We start from the raw sequence: 12,235 nt of genomic DNA on the forward strand, positions 1-12,235 counted from the left end.
AGATGGCTCAGCAGAAGGGAGGGGGCCTCCTGTGAAGTGATTCAGAGGGAGGGGAAGCCAGGGGGCCGGGCTGCTTGGAAATGGAAATGCAGGCAAGTAGTTAATCTGCACATGTAAAGACTGCTTGAATGCGAAATGTGTGTTAATTGCCGAGTTCATGTTACACTGCCTGAAGTGAAAGATTTCTTATTTCTGCTTTAACTGCACATGGGGAGGCTTTTCTTGAAATGTTTGCTAAATTATATTGGCTCACTGCCCATGAACATTGATCTCTCCGACTTGCTTCTTGTGGCTATCTTGAGTTTCTCGGTTTGGATGTCCTACTTTAAATGAGACAATGAAGTGATATGTTGTGAACGTGAATGTAAGAAGGCATGCTATTTCACAGATGTTTTATACTAAGGGAAGCAAAAAAAAAAAGCTTTATTGTTTTGAAAGCAAGTCACAAGCTTAACAGATTAGGACACATACACAATTTTGAAACACCTGAGCTGCGATAGGTTTACATATTTAGTTCGGCATTTAAAGGTAATGCAAAAAAAGTTTCACTGTCAAGTGCCATTTCTCTACCTGTGGATCCAATATATTTATCTGCCCCATGAGCTGCATATCCATTTTATAGTTTGCCTACCATTTCACAATTGCATGTAAAACTACTGCCAACATTCGCTTCTTGCATTAATCTTTGCCAAGTTGTCCTATCACTGAAAGTTTGAGCAAATCCCACTGGAACAAAATAGCTTCAAGATCAAGGTAGTATAGCAGCGTGATTATCTCCACAATTAGGATGAAAGAGAGCAAACAAAAGGTCTTGATTTACTGGAGTACTGCAAGTGGAATTCCTTGGGGAAATGGTGCAAGGTTGGTTGTAAGAAGATGTTTGTAATAGTTTCATTGCAAAATATTAAGGAGGAAGCTGTTATCAATTGGTTTTTTTTTTATAACCGCCATTGCCTAAATATATGTTAGCTTTGGCATTACCTAGAGATTCAACATTCTTAAATCCTATGAAATACAACAAACAGACCTGCACAGATGCTGAAAGCTGCGCGCAAACTGAACAAGCATTGGCAGAGCCAATAGGTCTCGCTTTTGGGACCTTATAAGTAATTAGTTATGCAGCAGAATATCCTTGGTGCAACAACACCAACTGTTGCATGGTGAAACACCTATAAACACTCCTCCCTGACAGTGACACTCAGCAGGATGGCCCCTTAACGGCTGGAATACAATGACAAGGGAGAAAGGAGGGATACAAAATAATTTGTAAGTGTGAGATACAGAGGCAGAAGTGTAAGGTGGCGGTATAAAGAGGTATGAGCGTATTTGCCACCATTGAAGTAAAGGAAAGTGGAGATTTAGAAAAGCAAGTTGGGGGAACGCATTTTCCCCATTGACTTCTATTGAATCACAGGCAATTTCAGGCAGGAGACCGCTAAAATGAAATCACATTTTGCTTTAAGAATCAGGAGTCTACCGCCTGAAGCGGGTCGATTGGCATATATGTAGGAGGTGAAATCAAGACCAGACAGCTTTGGTATCCTTCACTCCAGCATTCAAAAAACTTTGGGCCCCTGATTTCATTGTTTCAATTTCAGCACTAGGCCAGGGGCATGGGTGGAGTTCGTGATTTGGGCTCTACTTAATGTGAAAGGGTGGGTGGGTGGTTGAGTGAGTGAAATGACTGAAGTGTAGGTGTGTGAGTGAAAGGGGGATTAGAAGGATGATGGATACAATTGTGGATGGAAGGATAGGTGAAAGAATGGATGAATGAAAGGGAACGTAGGTGGATGAAAGGGTGAATATGTGGATGAATGGATGGCTGAACGGGTGGATGGGTAAGTAAACAAATGGATGCAAGGATTGATGAGTAAAAGGGAGAGTGGGTGGGAATGGATGAGTGAAAGGGAGGGTGTGTGGGAATGGATGAGTGAAAGGGAGGGTGGGTTGGTTGGAATGGATGAGTGAAAGGGAAGGTGGGTGGGAATGGATGAGTGAAAGGGTGGGTGGGTGGGTGGGAATGGATGAGTGAAAGGGAGGGTGGGTGGGAATGGATGAGTGAAAGGGAGGGTGGGTGGGAATGGATGAGTGAAAGGGAGGGTGGGTGGATGGAAATAGATGAGTGAAAGGGTGGATGGCTGAGTGAAAGGGTTGATGGCTGAGTGAAAGGATGGACGGCCGAGTGAAAGGATGAATGGCCGAGTAAAAGAGGGTCGATGGATTGATGGATGGGATGAGTGAAAGGGTGGATGGATGAGCAAAAGGATGGATGAATGAAAATATGGCTGAATGAGTGAAAGGATGGATGAATTAAAGGGTAAACAAATGAGTGAAAGGGAGGATGGATGATTAAAAGAATGGATAGATGAAGGGAGGGTGGAAGGATGAGTGACAGCACGGATGAGTGAGTGGATGGGTGAATTAAAGGGTAAATGGATGGATGAGTGGTTGGGTGGAAGGATGAGAGAAAGGATGGATGATTGGATTGCTGAGTGAAATGGTAGGTGGATGAGTGAAAGGGAAGATGGCTAGAGTGCAATGATGGATGTAGTGAAAGGGTATACGTATGGAAGGATGGATGAGTGAAATGAGTGATGGATGGATGGGCTTGGAGATGGATGCATAGGCTTGGATATAGATGGGTGGATGGACAGAATGGTGAAAGATTAAATGCCCGACAGAATATAAAGGTGACATTGTGGATATCAGCAGGTGGAGGGAAGGATGAATGGGTAGATGCATGGATGGAACAGACAAGAGAGCTCTTCTGAGGATTGTCGTAATGACTTGTTTCGTTTGCATGGTGCCATAAGATTTTTGGTTCGAAGTGGGGGGATTTTAATATTTTGGCTACTCCCTTGACTAGGCCCCACCAGTAATTTCCTGAACAGGACGACCAAGATGGCGAGTCACCAGGCTGGGCAGCTCTCTGTCCTACACCGCAGACTGGTCTACAGAGCTGGGCTCCTTGTCCACGCTTAAGTGCTTCCATACAAGCCTTCATTATAGCGCCTTGCGCCAGGGGAGGGGAGGCGCTTCGGAGCAGGTCCAGCGAGCTGCCTTATTCAATGCCGGGCAGAAAAGGAGGTCTGCGGGGGTGGGGGCGGGAGGGCCGGCAGCAAGGCCACTGTCGCACGCAGGCTCCCAATTACAAAGATATTTGTCACACGCTGGCAATTAATGCCAACCTGGCGGAGGATGAATGGAAACCGCACAGCGACCCGCAGGGATGAGATGGCGTCTCGGGGGAGTGGGGTGAGGGGAGAGAAAGTGGGTGAGAGAGGGTGGATGATGGTCGGGAAGAGTGTGGGAGTGTGAAGAGAGCGGGAGAGAAAAGACTGGAACAAGTGAGGCACACAAAGGAGGAAAGGGAACAGAAAACATAGACAGGAGATAAAACTCATGATACTAAACTGTTGTCATAGCTGAGAATCTGTAAAGCTTTCACAACACTGGTTGCAGCCATGTCAACTAGGGAAACAGAGAGGATGGAGAAAATGGAGCATGAGAAAGAAGAAAGGCGGGAGGAGGTAAGATAATAAGATATGGCGTAAGAGGTAGAATGATAGTGAGGAAAGATAGGGAGGGAGAAAAAGGGAGGCAAATAAGGGGAGAGGTTACGAAGCTAGGGAGAGACAAGAAAAGGAGAGAAAGAGCATTCACTCTGTAAACAATTAATAAATCTTGGTCCACATAAATCATGCTTCTAATTTACCTCTTGAAAGGGCACAGCGGAGCAGAGCTTCAGGGAAACATGCACATGAGTGGTGCGTGCAAACAAGCCCGGGAGTTCGGTGCGTGCGCTAAAAGAAAAAAAAAGCACCAGAAGTGGTGCGCGCGATGGCAAAAGTATAAGCAGGCTGGCGAGTGGTGTGCGACGTGCGCGCACCATGACGAGAGAGGAAAGCCAGATGGCGCCTCTGCTCGTCATTGTGCGCGTAACCGCACACACTATGCCAGCCAAAAAACTGTGGTAGGACTTTTAAAAGCCCACTCATTAAATGTCTCGCAGAGCAGCGCATGCGCTGGCTCAGGCGAGACCTGAAAATGTGAAGTGCACGGTATCTCAACCTAATATAAACTTATTTTGACTTGTACTTATGTTGGTTGCCTATTTACTTACTTGTATACTATTGCGCCACCCAGGGCACAAGTCCTAAATAAAGATGTGGGGGGACGCTCAAAGACCGGAAGTGACGTCACGAAAGGTAAAAAACAGAAGTGGGGGGCGCTCAAAGACATGAAGTGACGTCACGACAGGAAGTGACGTCACGAAAGGTAAACAACATAGACTTCTATCAATGGAAAAGAAAATACTCATAGGGAATGCTGCAATTCCCCTCCTAAGGGAAACCAAGTTGTTTCAAAAAAGACGAGAAGTGCGCTTCATTGGCAAACTCTGTAAAGCGTTGCTAATGTCTAACGTAACGCTGGGTCAAAGTAGTGTTAATTAAGGGGGTGGGTGTGTTGGAAATGGTTCTAAAGGAAATTAGAAATGGAGTGAACGTATGCACTGCACGAAGTACGTCAAGGTTGGGAGATCGACGGGGCGGCCGGTCCTGTAAATAACGCCATAATTTTCCACTCCAGCTTTTGGGCAGGGGGGACGGCGTCCACCCGGTAAAATAAGTTAAAATAAGTGGGCAGACGCCGTCCACCCGCGTGGTACCCCGACTCGAGCCCTGGCGCCACCTACTCTGTGTCTATAAAACGTACCTTTTGTTGCCAAACTGTGTCCGGAATTTTGACCTTCTGTCCTGAATTTTGACCCTTCGCCCTGAATTTTTACACTCACCGTTTTTACACTCACCGTCCTGAATTTGCACCCATGCCACTTGGTCACCCTAGGTTTGTTGCATGTTAACATTTCCAACATTTTCAGCGCTTGGCTCGTGCATGGGCTGTAAGAGTAAAGCCAGACCCGTGGCTCGGCTCTTACTGTTAATTTGTTGGCTGATAACCTCTACTCCGCGGGTGCTCTGGCTCAGCAGCCCTCACCAAAGCGGTCTGCGTCCACTACTGGAAAGTTACTCTCTTCTATGAGACCTCGAAGTTGAAGTGCGTCGTTGCTATGGACGCTGACGGATGCGAACTGAAGCTGAGACCGAAGCAGACGCGTTTGTGACGCATGCACAGCTCCGGTGGCTCTCGGCGACGGATGGCGCCACGGGACCAGGAGCTGAGTTGAGTCGAGTCTGGTATATGGTTAGGAGCACGCACGCCCACTGACAGGCGGTAGGTTGCAACAGTCAAACTTTGCCGGGAACGTAGTTCACTCTAAAGGATAACATAGGAAGCGTTCCTCGAGCCAATCCCAAGCCTTGAAACAGTCTCGAAAGTCCAACTGCCAATGAACAACGAGAGCTCCCTAAGCCAACCCACAAGGCTAAAGTTATCCTAACCAACCAAATCGCAGGATGGTTTCGCTTTGGGATTGCAGTATGTTTCTTTCGTTGTGATTCGTTGAAACCTGTGAGTCCACGTTCTGGTCTTGTCCTGATCGCTGCAAGTTAGGTTCAGAAGACGTCACTTTAAAGTATAATAATAACGGACAACGAATTTCATGTTCACGTAACGAGCGGCTAAGATTTATGGGCATGTGGTCACTGTTAAAGTAGCTTCCATGTAATGCAGAAGAGTTACACGTGGACTGAAAGGTGGGTGCATTTGGGTCAAATTTACTGCGCGTATTGGTACAGGAGAAACTGGAGCATTGCGGTCTAGTTAGTAATGAGTGATCTAGTAGATGCGTTGGGTCTCGATGTAATTAGTAAACCAGTAGGTGTGGTGGGGGTCTGTTCTGTAGGATTCGGTGTTGGCCGCATTGATTACAGTGAGCATGAAGTTGACTGCTTCCAGACAGAATGATCGACCAGTTGGAATGGGTGATAGGGAACGGGGATTCCTTGTGTGCAGGATGTAGTACAGGGCAGGCAACTAGAGCCAAATTTCGGGGGGGGGGGGGGGATAGAAAATATTTCTATTATTATAGGGGGCTAATTATCCCAACCATGGACAGAGTGGTTGTAAGAAGGGGTGAACAAACAACGAAAGGAAGCAGCTCAAGACCTGGCTGTTCGAGCAGTAGCGGACCCCCCCCCCCCCCCCCCCAGCGCCTTGAGACCCTCCGGGTGAGTAGTGCGCTATACAAATGTTCTGATTGATTGATTGAAAATCGGAGGAGGTAATAAAGTGTTCACAGGATTAGTTCACAAGATTAGTAGAGTGCAGATTGGCCAACACTCTCTGGATTTGAGTGGTGTCTTGTGCATTTTTTGGGATAAGTGTAGTATACTGGTATTTAGATTATTGCACCTTTCCTACTTATCTGCCTTGCTGCTCAGCCAGTTTGAATAATCTTGGAATGTTGGTATGTGTGATGAGATAATAAAGTGCTGGTATTCCTGTGTGTGGACTGGCAGTTGAGAGGATGGGCTGAGCAGCTTCCTGGCTTATTTCAGTATGGTACGGTGGGAGTCATAGGGGTAGGATGCGCCAGGGCGAGTTGGTTGCAAATAGCGGACGGTGAAATTGTGCCTTGGGTGATTTGCGATAACTGGTCCCTGATTAGAATGCCTGCTATCTTTTCCATCCCATCTTTTTTTTGTCGAAGCGAAGGTCCATTTGTGTACAAGAGGAACACATTAATATTGTGAGATTTGGTGTGCCGTCTATGGCTCTTCGGTAAAATGTATATAAACCGTGTTTGAGCGCCATTGGTAGTACGATATGTTGGAAAGGATCGACGCAGAGAAAATCGGATTCAGTAGGTCATGTATGGGCGTTATGCACTGTTAGGAAGAGAAATGCCGTAAAGTGGGATGTATAAAGTTGTTGAAAAAAAATGGTAGGTTTTGAGATAAATATAGTGGTGCCTGTTGATGAAATTGAGGAACAAAATGCACATATTTTAGGGTGATGCACTATGTTGAAAATACATAATTCGTCTTTAAATTAGGTTTGGGGGTGGTCCGTGGACATCAAGAGGGAGTCGTTGACTTTAACGCCTCAAATTAAGTAGTCATTGTTGGGTGGTCGTTAATATATATATATAGAATATCATTCATGTGTTCTCATTTCCTGTTCTCCATTTCATCAAGCCAAGTACCTTGAAATTTGAAGTATAGTGTAGCTAGGCCTGGAGTTTTTTCCTCCTCACACCATGGTTGTTGTTATTTTGCTTAGTGTCTTACCTTTGTTCACTGTCTTTTTAGGTTTCGCCTGGGGCACGGAGCTTTAGCTCCGCCCCCATGAGAAATCTTTAGTTTTCAGTATGGGGGGACTTGAATACGCCTTCTGTTCCATTGACTAGCTCCATAAATGGAGGCTAGCCATTGGAACAGAGATCTGTCCGTCATGGCCGGACCAGATTCGTGGGCGTTCCTGCATTTTTTTCGCTCTCCACCCTTTTTGCATCGTCATTGGGCGGTGGGCGGAGTCTCGTTTTTTTTTGGTGTGTGTTTGTTTTCCTCTATTAATGCCGACCACGGCCGCCGTAAGAAGTCTAGGTGAGTGCGTTCCTCCCCCCCCCTCCCGCTGTCCGTTCCGTTCCCAGCCCCCCCCGCCCCCCCATCCCGTGTGTCAATTTTACACTTTGTTCGTCGACTGCCAAAACACAAGCGAGAACAGCTATAGAATAGCTTGTGTTCTCATTTCCGTCGCATTATACAGGACATACTGTTACAGTTACGCAATCTGCACTAATTGTATTGCGGTCGCATTTATACAGTGTTTATTATCCCCGGCGAGAAGTTGTCCGTACGTGATAACTTTGCATAAACCGGAAGCTGACCGTGCCGGTAAAAGGTTCCAGCACGGATGTCTCCTCCAAGCCACTCGCATAAAAGTAAGTCGCTGCTCCTTCGAGTCCGGAAGCCGGGGTTGCGCTCACGCTCCCCGGGGCGGCTGAATGAAATGCCTGCCTTCCTCTTGTCGTTTCCTACCAGGGGAGTGTGCAGGGTGGGTCCGGCAGGGGTAGTGACAGCCGCCTTCATCTGTAAAGCAACCTTGTTAAAACAAATTTTGTTGTGTGTAAATGAAGCGCTTATTTCCTCGTGGTGTCATATTGTGTTTGTTTTCTTTGTTGAGATGTTTGCTGTGAGTTAACCCACTCTGTGCCCTTTGCTACATGCCACATTGTAGTCCAGCTTCTGTATTTATGTATAGGCTATCCCGATTTTTGGTTTTCAAAATCTGGCCCCTGTTACTGAGACTCGGAGATGCACAACATTTCTGCGTGCTTCGACCCAGCCAAACACAATGGAAGGCTTCCCCGGTGAACCCTGGAGATGGCTGCAGCGTTCTGCGCATGCTCGAGTGATTCCACTTGTGAGCAGGTCGACTCAAGAGCTCTCTGAACAAGCCCAGCGCCTCTCCTGAAAGGCCTCAGGCCCTTCCTGGTGCGCAAAGGCGGCGCCAGTGCCTTCACGGGGCCATAAAAACCACAGCCGTCAGCGCTGTTGAACCGCCCTTCAGTGCAGACGAAAGGCCGGTATAATAATATAGTCGGATATGTCTGCCTCAGCTTGCTCAGCTGGGCCTGGTGAAAGGAGCGTCTGTCTGTGTGCTGTGGAGGGTATCCCCCACCCCTCACCCACCCCACCCCACACACTCTCCCGGGGAAGCTGTATCACGGGTGATCTCTGCAGATAAAACTGGGGAGGAGGTGTTGGCGGGGAGTGCTGGAGCCGGCTCGGATTTATGAGAGGAGACAGACACCCGACCGTGTCTTCATCTGCCCTATGTCAGTTAATACCACACAGCTGGGCCGCTACGGTGCAGCAGGCCCCTGTCCCGCTCTCCTCTGTGAAACTGTAACAGTATGGTTGTTACAAAAATCTGAATAGCGCTCTGCGGCCGCTAGAATGGCCTTGCAGCGCTGTTCTAGTTTCGTCACCTTAACTCCCTGATCTCTAGGATAGAACGGCCCCCAGACTGTTTTCTGTTTTATTGGTCGGGCTCAACAGCAGCGTAGGCTGACTTCAAGCACTTTTTTTCGTTGTGTGACTGTTGGAGGTGTTTGCAGGGCATGAACGGGGCACAGCAGCCCCTTACCTTCCATTCCCTGAGACAGAGGTGCCATCAGCGGACCCGGGCTTTCCAAAACTGCCATGGCCTACTATACCTCCGCCTCCTTCCCGAAATGTCTGGGGAGAGAAATAATCGCCCTGGTCATGTGCCACATGGAGGGCGGGATATGTCCACTGTTAGGATTGAAGTATGTCTTTTTGGTAACTTCCTCTAAATTACCCGCATCCATACATGCACACTTAACAAACGGAGACATGCATATGAAGGCACTACCACCCTGCACACAGCTGCTGCCTAAACTGCAATGCAGCGAGCAAAGGAAAGCGCTAGTCTGTCATAGACGCAGACTTGTGAAGTATTTAAGCAGGTTCTCTCGATTTGAACACTTCCTAGGCAGTTATGTCGGTGAGGGTTCAAGGTGTGCAATGCAATAGGTCGCACATTTGCAAAAGTTTAAGCTATTGCCATTGTAAATAACAATGCCATTTATTTATCTGTTTTCAAAACCAACACATACATAAACATTTTGTCATTTACAATGCCAATAGCTCTAACTTTTGCAAAGGCGAGACCGTTGCATTGCAAATGCTTATTTTAAAACTTAATTTCGTGACTACATTGGTTGTTGCAAACAGATGTTTTAAAAGTTGCAGTAATTCAATTTCTTTGCTCGAAGAAACCCTCCTACATATAATAGCTGCTTTGATTTCAGGATTGCATATACATCTATGTATTTTCTATCAATTGCAGAAGCATACTGATGTATGATAACTTTAACTTTTTTCGCTTTTTATGTAGTCTGGTTAATACCCTGGAAGATGTAGAGCGAGATCCTTCATCTTATTCTTTTTCGTCTATTTTTTTTTATCATTACACATGTATGAATACACAAGAGTGCATGAGAATAATTGCTGGTAGTTTTTAAAGCATTTCTCAAATCATAGCAGAATCAGGGTGTTTCCTAACATATGTCGATGACCGGGTGCTCTTCTTGGTATTAACACGAATAATCATTTCATGCTTATTTGGGTTATAGCTCAAATGCTTTTGTAGTTCTCCTCTCGAGGGTGTCGTTAAAGGCCTACGGATGCTTCACTAAGCAGACTCCAGTTTCATCACAAAAAGAAACCTATAATTGTCTGCTTTTCGAAGCTCGCTAGAGGAATGATACAATACACTGGAGATGGACCATTATGCATAGGTAACCACAGATTAAGAAAGGGAGTGCGTACATCTGCATTACAGCTCAATTAGCTGCTGAACAACTGGCGAAAAAAAGCCCCCGTTACTTGAATCATTCTCAACCGAGAAAAACTAAAACTTTCCGAGCATTTTTAAAGCAACAAGTCCAGCCTTGGCAATCTGGTGTGATGGTTAACTTGTATTTCTCTGTTGCAAGCATATTCCACGAAAATAAGAAGTAGAAAAAAACAAAAAGCTTGCTACTCCGTAAACATGGTGGCAAGATGCATGCAATAAAATGAAAAAAATTAATAAAACCGTGCGAGTGCTTCGTAGCAGCCATACTTACCTACAGGTTTTTAGTTTTAATGCACATCACCGGAAAATTATTTGAATTGATGCATAGCAAAAGTACAATTGACTTCGAATTACAGAAACATGAAGGAAATGGAAAAAAACATAATTGGCTAAGTATACATCCTGAATCAGAAGTGTACTTATTAGGCGGCTGTGTACATGTACCCATGCTTGCACTCACAGTGCAAGAGGGACCGTGGTGGAAATGGGCAGACCCATTGCCACTTGCTATATGCTGTTGGAAATGCAAACAGAATATGAAACAAATTTGAAACAAGCTGGCACAGCCCCTGTAAAAGTGCAGCAATTATGCTAGGAAGAGCTGTCATAGTTAGTTTAAAAGTACAGCAGATTTTCCATTAATGGTCCTAAGCACGAACACCTTTTCTATCACATTAATGAAGTTCAACTTTACGTCTGAGTGCAGAGTGGGTGCAGAGTGGGTGCAGAGTGGGTGCAGACTGACAGTGAGTGCAGACTGACAGTGAGTGCAGACTGACAGTGAGTGCAGACTGACAGTGAGTGCAGACTGACAGTGAGTGCAGACTGAGTGCAGAGACAGTGAGTGCAGACTGACAGTGAGTGCAGACTGAGTGCAGACTGACAGTGAGTGCAGACTGACAGTGAGTGCAGAGTGAGTGCAGAGTGACAGTGAGTGCAGAGTGACAGTGAGTGCAGAGTGACAGTGAGTGCAGAGTGACAGTGAGTGCAGTGACAGTGAGTGCAGACTGACAGTGAGTGCAGAGACAGTGAGTGCAGACTGACAGTGAGTGCAGAGACAGTGAGTGCAGAGTGAGTGCAGACTGACAGTGAGTGCAGACTGAGTGCAGAGACAGTGAGTGCAGACTGAGTGCAGAGACAGTGAGTGCAGACTGAGTGCAGAGACAGTGAGTGCAGAGTGATTGCAGACTGACAGTGAGTGCAGACTGACAGTGAGTGCAGAGACAGTGAGTGCAGACTGACAGTGAGTGCAGAGACAGTGAGTGCAGACTGACAGTGAGTGCAGACTGACAGTGAGTGCAGAGTGAGTGCAGACTGACAGTGAGTGCAGACTGAGTGCAGAGACAGTGAGTGCAGAGACAGTGAGTGCAGACTGACAGTGAGTGCAGACTGACAGTGAGTGCAGACTGACAGTGAGTGCAGACTGACAGTGAGTGCAGAGTAAGTGCAGAGTGACAGTGAGTGCAGAGTAAGTGCAGAGTGAGTGCAGAGTGACAGTGAGTGCAGAGTGACAGTGAGTGCAGAGTGACAGTGAGTGCAGAGTGACAGTGAGTGCAGAGTGACAGTGAGTGCAGACTGAGTGCAGAGACAGTGAGTGCAGACTGACAGTGAGTGCAGAGTGAGTGCAGACTGACAGTGAGTGCAGAGACAGTGAGTGCAGACTGACAGTGAGTGCAGAATGAGTGCAGAGACAGTGAGTGCAGAGACAGTGAGTGCAGACTGACAGTGTGTGCAGACTGACAGTGAGTGCAGACTGAGTGCAGAGACAGTGAGTGCAGACTGAGTGCAGAGACAGTGAGTGCAGACTGAGTGCAGAGACAGTGAGTGCAGACTGACAGTGAGTGCAGACTGACAGTGAGTGCAGACTGACAGTGAGTGCAGAGACAGTGAGTGCAGACTGACAGTGAGTGCAGAGTGAGTTCAGACTGACAGTGAGTGCAGACTG

General features: G+C 46.8%; 1 protein-coding gene across 5 annotated transcripts in view; it reads left to right on the plus strand.

The window, feature by feature from the left end:
• The first annotated feature begins 5,467 nt into the window (after positions 1-5,467).
• The window catches only part of TP53BP1 (tumor protein p53 binding protein 1), a 767,880-nt gene continuing 761,112 nt past the window's right edge, over positions 5,468-12,235 (plus strand). For 3 of the 5 annotated variants that reach the window (XM_078683313.1, XM_078683315.1, XM_078683318.1), the window contains exon 1: positions 5,468-5,657. The gene's annotated coding sequence lies outside the window, so the exon portion shown is untranslated. The remainder of the gene's footprint in view (positions 5,658-12,235) is intronic. The other 2 variants (XM_078683314.1, XM_078683316.1) reach the window with 1 other exon arrangement.

This window comes from Lissotriton helveticus, chromosome 3_1 (assembly GCF_964261635.1).
Source record: "Lissotriton helveticus chromosome 3_1, aLisHel1.1, whole genome shotgun sequence".
Lineage (NCBI taxonomy): Eukaryota > Metazoa > Chordata > Amphibia > Caudata > Salamandridae > Lissotriton > Lissotriton helveticus.